We start from the raw sequence: 13,020 nt of genomic DNA, 5'->3' as shown, positions 1-13,020 counted from the left end.
TAACATATAACGACGCAAGTTCGAGAATAATTGGTTGGCTTTTTAAAATGATGGAGGTTCTATTTCTAAAGGCTGGATCTCACATCGTCGATTTCGATCCCGTGACCGTCGTAATGGCTTGCTTTTGCGTCAGTCGCGGGTCTTTGAGCTACAAAAACAAAAAATGAATCAGCTGATTACGACAACAGTACGACTTACGTAATGTACAATTACGACAGCATTACGATTAGATTCACAACGTCTTAGTCGGCAATTGACGGAAAGGCAATTATGACATACTACTTCATACACAGTCATTGTAGCCGACGTATACAAATGTGTCGTGAACATGTTGGATTTTATTTTGTATAAACAACTGTTTGTTGTTATTTACCTTCATATGAAATTCTGAAATTATTTAATAAATAAATAACCTTCATTTGGATCTGCACATTACTTTTTACAATTTTTATGTTTCTTTTTATCATTCTTTATGAACATCTCAATCTTCATTTGTCTCAAGATATAGAAAGCTTTAGACTATTGGAGAGGGGTTATGGTAAAGGCAATTGTTACCCAAAGATTACTGTGTTCAACATTATAAACATAAGTTATTATTGAGATTAGGAAAATATTTAGTACATACACAATATAAACATTTCACAACATTTATTATATGACAAAGTAAACATATTTATATGTAACATCAGCAGGAGATGTTACAGTAAAATATATATAAAAGTACAAAAGGAATTCACATTACCATTATTACATCTGTTAAAAGAAGTTTCCTTTTTGTTATTGTGTTAATGATAACAAAAAGGGGAACCAACTTGCAATCAAAATAAACTTTATTAGAAAAATATACAAGATTTTAATGTATAGTTGAAGAATAATTTACAATACTAGCAAACTTATAGGTGCAGAAGTGAAAAATTTATATGTACTATTTGTTCAGCAATATTAAAATAAGGGTGATTACACGAATAGTCTCTCTCTCTCTCTCTCTCTCTCTCTCTCTCTCTCTCTCTCTCTCTCGTAATGTAATTCAAGAGACGATCACTGGACGCAGAGAAATTCTTATTCATTGTTGTTTCCCCTCTTTTAATGATATTCTCTCTCTCTCTCTCTCTCTCTCTCTCTCTCTCTCTCTCTCTTAAAATAAGAGAAGGGACGATCAATGAACATAAAGAAGTTCGTATTCATTATTGTTTACCCTCTTTTAATGATTCTCTCTCTCTCTCTCTCTCTCTCTCTCTCTCTCTCTCTCTCTCTCTCTCTCTCTCTCTCAATAAAAGTCAAGTAACGAAGACAGTGATGGGATTATCGGATTACTTAGCTCTCAAATCACAAATTATCTCCTCTCTTTCTCTCTCTCATTTTTCGATAGCAAGATAAAATGATAAAATTGTAGTGCATTAATGTCGTTAAATGGCTCTCTCTCTCTCTCTCTCTCTCTCTCTCTCTCTCTCTCTCTCTCTCTCTCTCATCGGTGACTTTCATTTAATGGAACAGGGATCTTGATTGGTTCGTTTCTTTGTCAATTACTCTGCTCGGTGATACGAATAATAAAGTATCTTTCTTTTCATTATGTTACTGCAAAGATGCAACTTGTATGTCAGTGCGTTATGGCTACTGATAAATGCTCTTATGATCCTGTGTCTTCCAAAAAAGAGTAGAAAGTAAGAACTTGTCAGTTTCCTTTTATTATGTCCATTTGCAGGATCGAAATTCCGAAGCAACATTACCGGGCAGTACTTCTTCAACGTTATTTTGTGCACTGGCAGCCCCGATGGATTTAAGTTATTCAAAAAATCTTGCGGATATTGATGATAATTTTCATCTTCTATTGTGTCCGTGCTGAAATATTCGCGGAAGTTGTACAGAAATTATGTATGAAAAATCGTAAAGTAACTAAGTCTACGGGAATAACCAGCCTCGTTTCACGGCCAGAAACAGCTCCGTTTTAGGGAATCTCTTCTCACCCCCACCCCCTACAAAGGAGGGGGGTAGGTTGGATGAAACACCATTACAAACCATCTTAGGGATCCCCACCATAACCCTGACAAGTTTCATGCCCATCTGACCAGCCGTTTGGCTGTGATTGAAAGACAGACAGACAGACATTATGCCCATTATAGTATGATTATATATAGTAAAGATGCTACAAGAATTCACACTAAAACATCACTAGAGAAAACAGCTACAAGAAGTTTCCTTTTTGTTATTGTGTTAACAATAACAAAAAAGGAGAAACAACTGGAAAGCAAAATACACTATTTATTACTAGGAGGCATACCAACTCGAAGCCGAACTCGTCGTGTGCAGTGGCGGTGTCTTGACTTGCATGTGTGTTGACGACCCACCACCAGGAAAACTGCTTGCCAGAAGAGACAGACATTCCCCATGAAACAAAGCTATTTGCTGCGGCGACAGGCGGTAGAGTTGTTCCAGTTGGGAAGCTTATTGACTGGCAAAGGATGTCGAAGGCATAGGCTGAGGCGCAAAGGATGTCAAAGGAACAGCAGGATGAGTCATGAAAGCCCTGGGTGACGACGTTTTTTTTGGTCCATTTCCAAAAACACATCTCGTACATGGGAACAGGTTAAATGATGCTTTCAACTTTCTCTCCTTCGATGCCTTCTGTAGTCTCTGAACAAGAACACAATTTCTGTCTCAGGGTCCAATCCCAGCACAGTCCTTCACAACCTTCTTCAGGTGGAGGTTCCAGTGGGCCTCTCTGGGATTTGGATTCACCTGGTCAATGACAACGTGCCTCCATGGCCGCTTCGGCATGTACGATCACCCACAAAAAATATCCAATTCACTCTACCTCGGAATTAATATATTTTCATTTATGTTATCCAAAGGGGAACATTTTAGTTGATAATAGTTTCGTTCTCTCTTGGGTTCGAACCAGCATCTAGTGGCTGTCGAACTCGGGTATTTATAATTACAATCGATATTCAACCCCCTCTGCCATTATAACAAATTCAAACGTTTGCCGCACATAGCCATATTTATGAATTTTTATCACATCACCATGATTCCTATATGAATCATGGTGATATATATATATATGTGAGGCCTAGGGTATTTGATTAATAATATATTGTCCATGTGTTCCCTATGACCTATGGAATGTGGAGAACAGTGCAGAGCGACGACCCGAGAGTAGCTGATGAATGAGTATTCTGGGGATGGCGTGAGATAAAAATGATTAGTTCGACAAGTCAATGCACGACAGTTTTATGAACTCTTCTCAAAGTGCCTTTGTGAAACTGGATGCAACTAGAATTGCGAGGCACTAACGAAGTGTGCGTTCGTATGTGCGTGTGCGCCTCTTTCTGTTAAAAGAGTGTCATACCCAAGCCTATGGGTGGATTTTGACAAAGGGTCTTCAAGTCACAGGCAAGATGCCGTGGCGTTCGTCGGGAGTTTTTTATTAACTGTGTTTATAGTGGTCCGGCTGCTTGGGTGAGTGTTGAGTTACTTTAGCCTAAGAGTGGCTTATTATCTGTTTGACATTTTTGTGATGATATCCAATATTTAACCTCTGTCTGTTAAACTTGTGTGTGTACTTACCGGGATGTGTTCTGTATCTTTGAAACAGACGATTCTGGTACTTCTGGAATGCAGGGGGACAAAGAGTTCCCAGATGGGTGTAGACTTTTTTTGGTGACTAATGATTACTATCAGACATTGTACTATTCGGGGTTTTTGAGTTAGTCTGTAAGACTTGATTATCCATTATTTATTCGTTGTTAATAAACGTTAATGTTATGACGCAACTCTCTCATTTTCATTACCTGTTAGAATGGAGAGAAAGAGGTGGAGAGAGAGAGAGATTCCTTGGAGGGAGAGAGAGAGAGAGAGGGATTGCCGGGAGAGAGAGAGAGAGAGGCTGTGTGTGTAATACTGTGTGTTGGTTTGCCTTCCGCTCGTGTCTCACGCTTACCTGATGAATAATGGGGGGGAATCCCCCCATGACATATATATATATTTGTTGGCAAAATAAAAACCAAGGAAAAAATTTATAAAAAATTATGTGAGATGGTTTGTATTAATTTTATAATGGGAAAAATGGAAGAGAATTGTTATAAACAAATTCTTGTGTTCAAAGTTTAACTTGTTGAAATAATGTAAATATTGTATTTTTTTAAATTCTTATGGAAAATAATGAAATATTAACCTTGTCAAGGGCACCGTCTTGGCTCTGTTGACCTTCGGCGTCATTCTGCATTGGCCTACTTTCTCTGGTCGCAGGGATGATGATGGTCCCGTCCCCATCATCCTCACCAGCAACAACTTCAACTCCTTCAGAGCCATCAGAAGGGTAGCAAGCAGCAGACTGTAGGGAAAGAAAAGGGGAAATTTATTGATATATTTGGAAACAGCCGATGTGAGATCCAGTCTTCAGAAGGTCGACATATCAACCTAAAGCTGCATCAGACATCGGCAAATCGAGCCCGCGACTGTTGTAAAAGCCAAATTACGACCAAATTATGATCAAGTCTTCATGTTTCCTTACACTGTCGCCGAGTTTTGCGACGTCCGCCAAGTGATTGTAATAACTAGTTGCTGCACTTAGTAGTGGGATCACACTTCAGCGACTTGAGCCCGCTACCGTCTTAATGGCTTGGTTTGACGCCAGTCACGGGACTTGGGCTACAAACTAAAAGAAAAATCAGCTGATTGTGACAACAGTACAACATAGGTAATGTACAATTACGACAGCATTACATATGTGGAGATGAGATTTGCGATGTACATAGACATAAACATATGTTGCTGACGCTCTAGGCCACACGCACTTTTAACTGTTTTTTTTTTTTTTTTTTTTGTGGCGGGTTTGGGCAACTGATGTAAATGCAATTGTTTCAGACGTTACTCGGTTATGACATACATAATACGGAATCAGACATAGACGATGTACGTAAACTGTCGTGAATGTGTTGCAATATACATAAAAGAGGTTGATGAGAATTTGGCACTCATTTCCATTCCAGGCGCTGCTGACAGAGGCACAAGATGGACGAGGAGGAAGTCGTGAAGACTAAGCAATATCTGAATCTGATACTAGACAGTTTAGATGATCCTGAATTAGCACTGGCCCTATTGGATCATTACTATTCCCTATTGATGTTAAGAGTAATGAAAATACTGCAGGAACGAGAGCGCAAGAGGCAAAAGAAACGAAGCAGATACTGGATGTGGTGCACAAAATCTGACAGCACATGAGCGTATCTTTAATCACCGACTGAGCAGGGCAAGATGTACAGTGGAGAATACCTTTGGCATACTAGCAAGCAGTAGATATTGTTAACAAATATTATGTTGTCTTTATTTGATTCCCTTGTTTAAAAGGTTATCAATATGAAACACCTTTTATTATTCCATCTCTTTTCGACAGAAATACGTATCTAACTTGAAATACCTTCTGTATACCATCTAATAATTAAATCACTATTTTCCATTTCCATTTCATAGATTCAGTGGGTTTCACACTGGCATAAATCTTCAGCATGACCATATCGAGTCCGTGGTGTTGGCCGCTTCTATGTTGCACAACTTAATTTTAACAAGATTTTTTCCCATGAAGGAGGCAGATCTAGAAGACTCGGTGACACAAGAGGCCATATCTGGTCACTGAAGGTCTGACAAAACTTTAACTGTCTCAAGCTGTCAGAGAGGAACCATGGCTTGTAAGGCTCAACGAGATCACCCTCATGATTATTTTAACTTCCCTGAAGGAAATTCTAAAATATTTATATTACCCATCACACATTCTTGTGAGTTGTATTCAATGTAATATTTATCTGTATATGACATTCTCAAAGTAAATGAAAACTGCAAATCTAAAATGCTATTTTTACTTGAAAAAAATGCCTGGTCATTTATAATACTTCAGAACATTCTAATAAATTGTATTGGTTACAATTAAGTCACTGACATGTGCTTATTCAAATAAAGAATTCAGTGAAGGTGCTGAATAAAAACCAGAAATATATATATTTAGCTTAAGGTTGTATTTTGGTATCTCAGTAAGTGAGAAGTTCATAGAGTACATACAAGTACTGAAAATCTTGAATCCCAAATATATGTTAATCAAAACATAAAAATAAAGGCCGCTTTGTCTACTAAATCATGCTCTTGAACTTTTTTTTTATAGCTGGAAATGCACGCGTCACAATGTGGCTACTGCGCAACACCTCCGCACAGGTTGAGGGGTTGCAAAGTACATTGTGTACATCAAAATGGACACTGTACGTCAAAATTGCTGCTTACGTCTGCAGTAATTACATTACTTATGTCATGAGAACATTACGACACTCTCTCGTATATCAGTATGACATGACGACTTTTAACAGTTGTTGTGGCTCAGCCGCAACAACTATGCGCAGTGCATAGCTATGCCATCATTGGGTGGATGTTGTGAAATTTGGCTACTGTGTGAGCGCACATGGAGACTTGAGTGTAATTCGATCATAATTCAGTCATAATGCGGCTATTACAACGGACATATATATATATATATATATATATATCTATATATATATCATATATAGATATATATATATTTATATAGATATTATATATATATATATATGATATATATATTATTATATATATCTATAACTGGTAAAAATATCCTGTTACAACAGAATTCCATCTGATAAAAGGAGCCCAAAAAACATCAAAATATAGAGAGAAAAATACTATATTTCAGAAACTGCTGTTTCCCTCTTCAGGTAGATGAATGAGAAAAGTTTACAGAAAAGGTGGTATTTATACCAAGAGATCCATCCACAGGTAAGCCAATTTAGGTCACTCCCGCTGATAATCTTCCTTTAATCTTCTTAAGCGTTGATTGAATGAAAATCTTGTCGATCATACCTGAATCCCATGTTCCTTTTGAGGTGTTCATTACCTGCCTCCCTTTGATTAAGGCCGATTCCATCATTTGACTCTTGTACCGGCAGTTGCTGCTATAAATTATATGAGACAAATTTCAGTTTATTCTAGAGTTATGTTCATTTATATGGTTGAAAATAGCTGAGTTCTGTTGTCCATACCTAACTGACCATTCGTGTTGTATCAATCTCTGGGGAAGTGAGTTTCCTGTAAATCCGATGTAAGATTGGTCACAGTCCTGGCATGGGATTTCGTAAACACCTGTGTCCTTGGGGATGTCTTTTCCTGGATGTTAATCAGGGATTTGGCTAAGGTGTTTGGGTAAGTAAATGCAAGAGGGTTAGATTTTCCGAGGGTCTGAGTCACTGTCTTAATCCTGTTCAGGTGTGGAATTTTTATTTTATTGTTGGGTGTATCTCTGGTCTTGTCTTTAGGGGGTCAGTAGAAAATTACGTTTGCTTTGTGAATTGCTTTCTCAATTATATGGTCAGGATACCTTAAAGACCAAAGTTGCTTGCAAATTAGTTCAAATTCTTTTTCCAGGAAATCTGGGGAACAAATTCGTAAGGCTCTTAAGAACAGGTTGATGGCCACACCTATCTTGATAGCAATGTCGTGATGGCTAAAGTAGTGAATATATGAAAGTGCGAACGTTGGTTTTCTGTATATGGTAAATTTGTATTCTGGCGTGTCTCTGATTATTAAAACATCAAGAAAAGGAATTTTGTTGTCTGTTTCCCATTCAACTTTAAATTTGATGCTGGGCACTAATGTGTTTAATTTTGACAGGAATTCGTTAAAATTGCCCATTCTATTATCCCAAAATGTTAGAATATCATCTACATATCTCATCCACAGCATGTTTTTGGGTTTTATTACATTTATTACTGTAGTTTCAAAGTATTCCATGTACAGATTGGCTAAAACAGGACTTAAAGGACCACCCATACTACATCCGAATTTTTGCTTATAGAATGATTCCCCGAATGAAAATACGTTATTAGATGCACATAATTCAATTAACTTTATTAATTTGTCAAGCGCCAATGGGAAATGTTCTGAATAGGGGGATAATTTTTCCCTCAAAAACTGAAGAACGTCCTGTACTAGTGCTTTTGTGAATAGGGAATCTACGTCAAGACTTAAAAGTTTTATGTTGTGAAGTGTTATATGTGCTTCTCTTAATTTGTGACAAAAATCTTCCGAATGTTTAATGTGATTAGGAGAAAAAGTGCCTAAAATAGGGGAAAGGAGGCCAGATAACCATTTAGAAATTTGTAATTGAAAGCTCCGGCACATGATACGATGGGTCTGAATGGAAGATTGTCTTTGTGAGTTTTGGGAAGGCCATGAAAGTAGGTTAGTTTAGGATTAATTACTTTAAATTTCTCTAATAGTTCAATACTCTTTTTGTCTTGGCCAATTAATCTTAATTTCCGGAAAAAATTCTGTGGGGACGTTTTGGAGGGGATTTTTCGTCAGTTGTCGTGTTTGTGTCGCTAAGGAGTTGGTTGATTTTGTCGATGTAGAAGTCTTTGTCCATTATTACGATTTTGCCGTCTTTGTCGGATCTACTTATTATAACATCTAACTTTTTTAGTGAGCGGATGGCTGCCATAAATCTACGGGGAACAGGATATTTCTTATTTATGTCAGTTAAAGCATTTAGTAACACTCCTTTTAAACATATCTCTTCACGGCTGTAGTTTTTGTCAGATATGAATTTATCAAAAGCCACTATGAAGTCTAGGTTGTTTTTGCGGTCTGGCATAAGGGCAAAGGATAAGCCTAGATTTAAAACTAAATGTTGATTTACAGTAAGGGGGGTGTTGGATAAGTTTAAAACTTTGTCTTGTTGCTCAAGATTATTCCATGCGCTGTTGTTTATTAAGTTATTCAACTTGCGTAAAAGTCTGTTGGAATGAGTCACGCTATTATAGGCAGCAATTTAGGAACAGAATGTAATCAGATACCTGTATATGTGGTTCGTAGTGAGGAGGCGAAGATCAGACTGAGTTCCATATATCACTCTGCGTAGTACGAAGATGTCGTTTTTCGTGTTGGTGATTCTTTCCTCCAAGAAAATCTTATGTGAGAGAGGGAAGGGGTCCGATTGCAGAGTCCATCTCCCGAATCCGTATATATTTGGTAGTACTTCTTCCTTCAGGCATTCTACTAAAAAGTGTTTTTGATTCTTCAACTGGTGTAGTCTGATCAGTTCTTTCTCAAACTTGCAAAAAACTAGCTTGACTTCTGGAAGTAAGTGAAGAATCGTGGAAAGGCAGTTGAATTCCATAATGGGTCGAAAATGACAGGTAAAAATTTTCTTTTACATCATAATTCCATCTAATAAAAGGAGCCCATAAAAACATCAAAATATAGAGAGAAAAATACTATATTTCAGAGACTGCTGCCTCCCTCTTCAGGTAGATGAATGAGAAAAGTTTACAGAAAAGGTGGTATTTATACCAAGAGATCCATCCACAGGTAAGCCAATTTAGGTCACTCCCGCTGATAATCTTCCTTTAATCTTCTTAAGCGTTGATTGAATGAAAATCTTGTCGATCATACCTGAATCCCATGTTCCTTTTGAGGTGTTCATTACCTGCCTCCCTTTGATTAAGGCCGATTCCATCATTTGACTCTTGTACCGGCAGTTGCTGCTATAAATTATATGAGACAAATTTCAGTTTATTCTAGAGTTATGTTCATTTATATGGTTGAAAATAGCTGAGTTCTGTTGTCCATACCTAACTGACCATTCGTGTTGTATCAATCTCTGGGGAAGTGAGTTTCCTGTAAATCCGATGTAAGATTGGTCACAGTCCTGGCATGGGATTTCGTAAACACCTGTGTCCTTGGGGATGTCTTTTCCTGGATGTTAATCAGGGATTTGGCTAAGGTGTTTGGGTAAGTAAATGCAAGAGGGTTAGATTTTCCGAGGGTCTGAGTCACTGTCTTAATCCTGTTCAGGTGTGGAATTTTTATTTTATTGTTGGGTGTATCTCTGGTCTTGTCTTTAGGGGGTCAGTAGAAAATTACGTTTGCTTTGTGAATTGCTTTCTCAATTATATGGTCAGGATACCTTAAAGACCAAAGTTGCTTGCAAATTAGTTCAAATTCTTTTTCCAGGAAATCTGGGGAACAAATTCGTAAGGCTCTTAAGAACAGGTTGATGGCCACACCTATCTTGATAGCAATGTCGTGATGGCTAAAGTAGTGAATATATGAAAGTGCGAACGTTGGTTTTCTGTATATGGTAAATTTGTATTCTGGCGTGTCTCTGATTATTAAAACATCAAGAAAAGGAATTTTGTTGTCTGTTTCCCATTCAACTTTAAATTTGATGCTGGGCACTAATGTGTTTAATTTTGACAGGAATTCGTTAAAATTGCCCATTCTATTATCCCAAAATGTTAGAATATCATCTACATATCTCATCCACAGCATGTTTTTTGGGTTTTATTACATTTATTACTGTAGTTTCAAAGTATTCCATGTACAGATTGGCTAAAACAGGACTTAAAGGACCACCCATACTACATCCGAATTTTTGCTTATAGAATGATTCCCCGAATGAAAATACGTTATTAGATGCACATAATTCAATTAACTTTATTAATTTGTCAAGCGCCAATGGGAAATGTTCTGAATAGGGGGATAATTTTTCCCTCAAAAACTGAAGAACGTCCTGTACTAGTGCTTTTGTGAATAGGGAATCTACGTCAAGACTTAAAAGTTTTATGTTGTGAAGTGTTATATGTGCTTCTCTTAATTTGTGACAAAAATCTTCCGAATGTTTAATGTGATTAGGAGAAAAAGTGCCTAAAATAGGGGAAAGGAGGCCAGATAACCATTTAGAAATTTGTAATTGAAAGCTCCGGCACATGATACGATGGGTCTGAATGGAAGATTGTCTTTGTGAGTTTTGGGAAGGCCATGAAAGTAGGTTAGTTTAGGATTAATTACTTTAAATTTCTCTAATAGTTCAATACTCTTTTTGTCTTGGCCAATTAATCTTAATTTCCGGAAAAAATTCTGTGGGGACGTTTTGGAGGGGATTTTTCGTCAGTTGTCGTGTTTGTGTCGCTAAGGAGTTGGTTGATTTTGTCGATGTAGAAGTCTTTGTCCATTATTACGATTTTGCCGTCTTTGTCGGATCTACTTATTATAACATCTAACTTTTTTAGTGAGCGGATGGCTGCCATAAATCTACGGGGAACAGGATATTTCTTATTTATGTCAGTTAAAGCATTTAGTAACACTCCTTTTAAACATATCTCTTCACGGCTGTAGTTTTTGTCAGATATGAATTTATCAAAAGCCACTATGAAGTCTAGGTTGTTTTTGCGGTCTGGCATAAGGGCAAAGGATAAGCCTAGATTTAAAACTAAATGTTGATTTACAGTAAGGGGGGTGTTGGATAAGTTTAAAACTTTGTCTTGTTGCTCAAGATTATTCCATGCGCTGTTGTTTATTAAGTTATTCAACTTGCGTAAAAGTCTGTTGGAATGAGTCACGCTATTATAGGCAGCAATTTAGGAACAGAATGTAATCAGATACCTGTATATGTGGTTCGTAGTGAGGAGGCGAAGATCAGACTGAGTTCCATATATCACTCTGCGTAGTACGAAGATGTCGTTTTTCGTGTTGGTGATTCTTTCCTCCAAGAAAATCTTATGTGAGAGAGGGAAGGGGTCCGATTGCAGAGTCCATCTCCCGAATCCGTATATATTTGGTAGTACTTCTTCCTTCAGGCATTCTACTAAAAAGTGTTTTTGATTCTTCAACTGGTGTAGTCTGATCAGTTCTTTCTCAAACTTGCAAAAAACTAGCTTGACTTCTGGAAGTAAGTGAAGAATCGTGGAAAGGCAGTTGAATTCCATAATGGGTCGAAAATGACAGGTAAAAATTTTCTTTTACATCATAATTCCATCTAATAAAAGGAGCCCATAAAAACATCAAAATATAGAGAGAAAAATACTATATTTCAGAGACTGCTGCCTCCCTCTTCAGGTAGATGAATGAGAAAAGTTTACAGAAAAGGTGGTTTTTATACCAAGAGATCCATCCACAGGTAAGCCAATTTAGGTCACTCCCGCTGATAATCTTCCTTTAATCTTCTTAAGCGTTGATTGAATGAAAATCTTGTCGATCATACCTGAATCCCATGTTCCTTTTGAGGTGTTCATTACCTGCCTCCCTTTGATTAAGGCCGATTCCATCATTTGACTCTTGTACCGGCAGTTGCTGCTATAAATTATATGAGACAAATTTCAGTTTATTCTAGAGTTATGTTCATTTATATGGTTGAAAATAGCTGAGTTCTGTTGTCCATACCTAACTGACCATTCGTGTTGTATCAATCTCTGGGGAAGTGAGTTTCCTGTAAATCCGATGTAAGATTGGTCACAGTCCTGGCATGGGATTTCGTAAACACCTGTGTCCTTGGGGATGTCTTTTCCTGGATGTTAATCAGGGATTTGGCTAAGGTGTTTGGGTAAGTAAATGCAAGAGGGTTAGATTTTCCGAGGGTCTGAGTCACTGTCTTAATCCTGTTCAGGTGTGGAATTTTTATTTTATTGTTGGGTGTATCTCTGGTCTTGTCTTTAGGGGGTCAGTAGAAAATTACGTTTGCTTTGTGAATTGCTTTCTCAATTATATGGTCAGGATACCTTAAAGACCAAAGTTGCTTGCAAATTAGTTCAAATTCTTTTTCCAGGAAATCTGGGGAACAAATTCGTAAGGCTCTTAAGAACAGGTTGATGGCCACACCTATCTTGATAGCAATGTCGTGATGGCTAAAGTAGTGAATATATGAAAGTGCGAACGTTGGTTTTCTGTATATGGTAAATTTGTATTCTGGCGTGTCTCTGATTATTAAAACATCAAGAAAAGGAATTTTGTTGTCTGTTTCCCATTCAACTTTAAATTTGATGCTGGGCACTAATGCGTTTAATTTTGACAGGAATTCGTTAAAATTGCCCATTCTATTATCCCAAAATGTTAGAATATCATCTACATATCTCATCCACAGCATGTTTTTGGGTTTTATTACATTTATTACTGTAGTTTCAAAGTATTCCATGTACAGATTGGCTAAAACAGGACTTAAAGGACCACCCA

This window comes from Macrobrachium nipponense, chromosome 1 (genome assembly GCF_015104395.2).
Source record: "Macrobrachium nipponense isolate FS-2020 chromosome 1, ASM1510439v2, whole genome shotgun sequence".
Classification (NCBI taxonomy): domain Eukaryota; kingdom Metazoa; phylum Arthropoda; class Malacostraca; order Decapoda; family Palaemonidae; genus Macrobrachium; species Macrobrachium nipponense.
Note: the sequence above shows the minus strand (reverse complement) of the source record.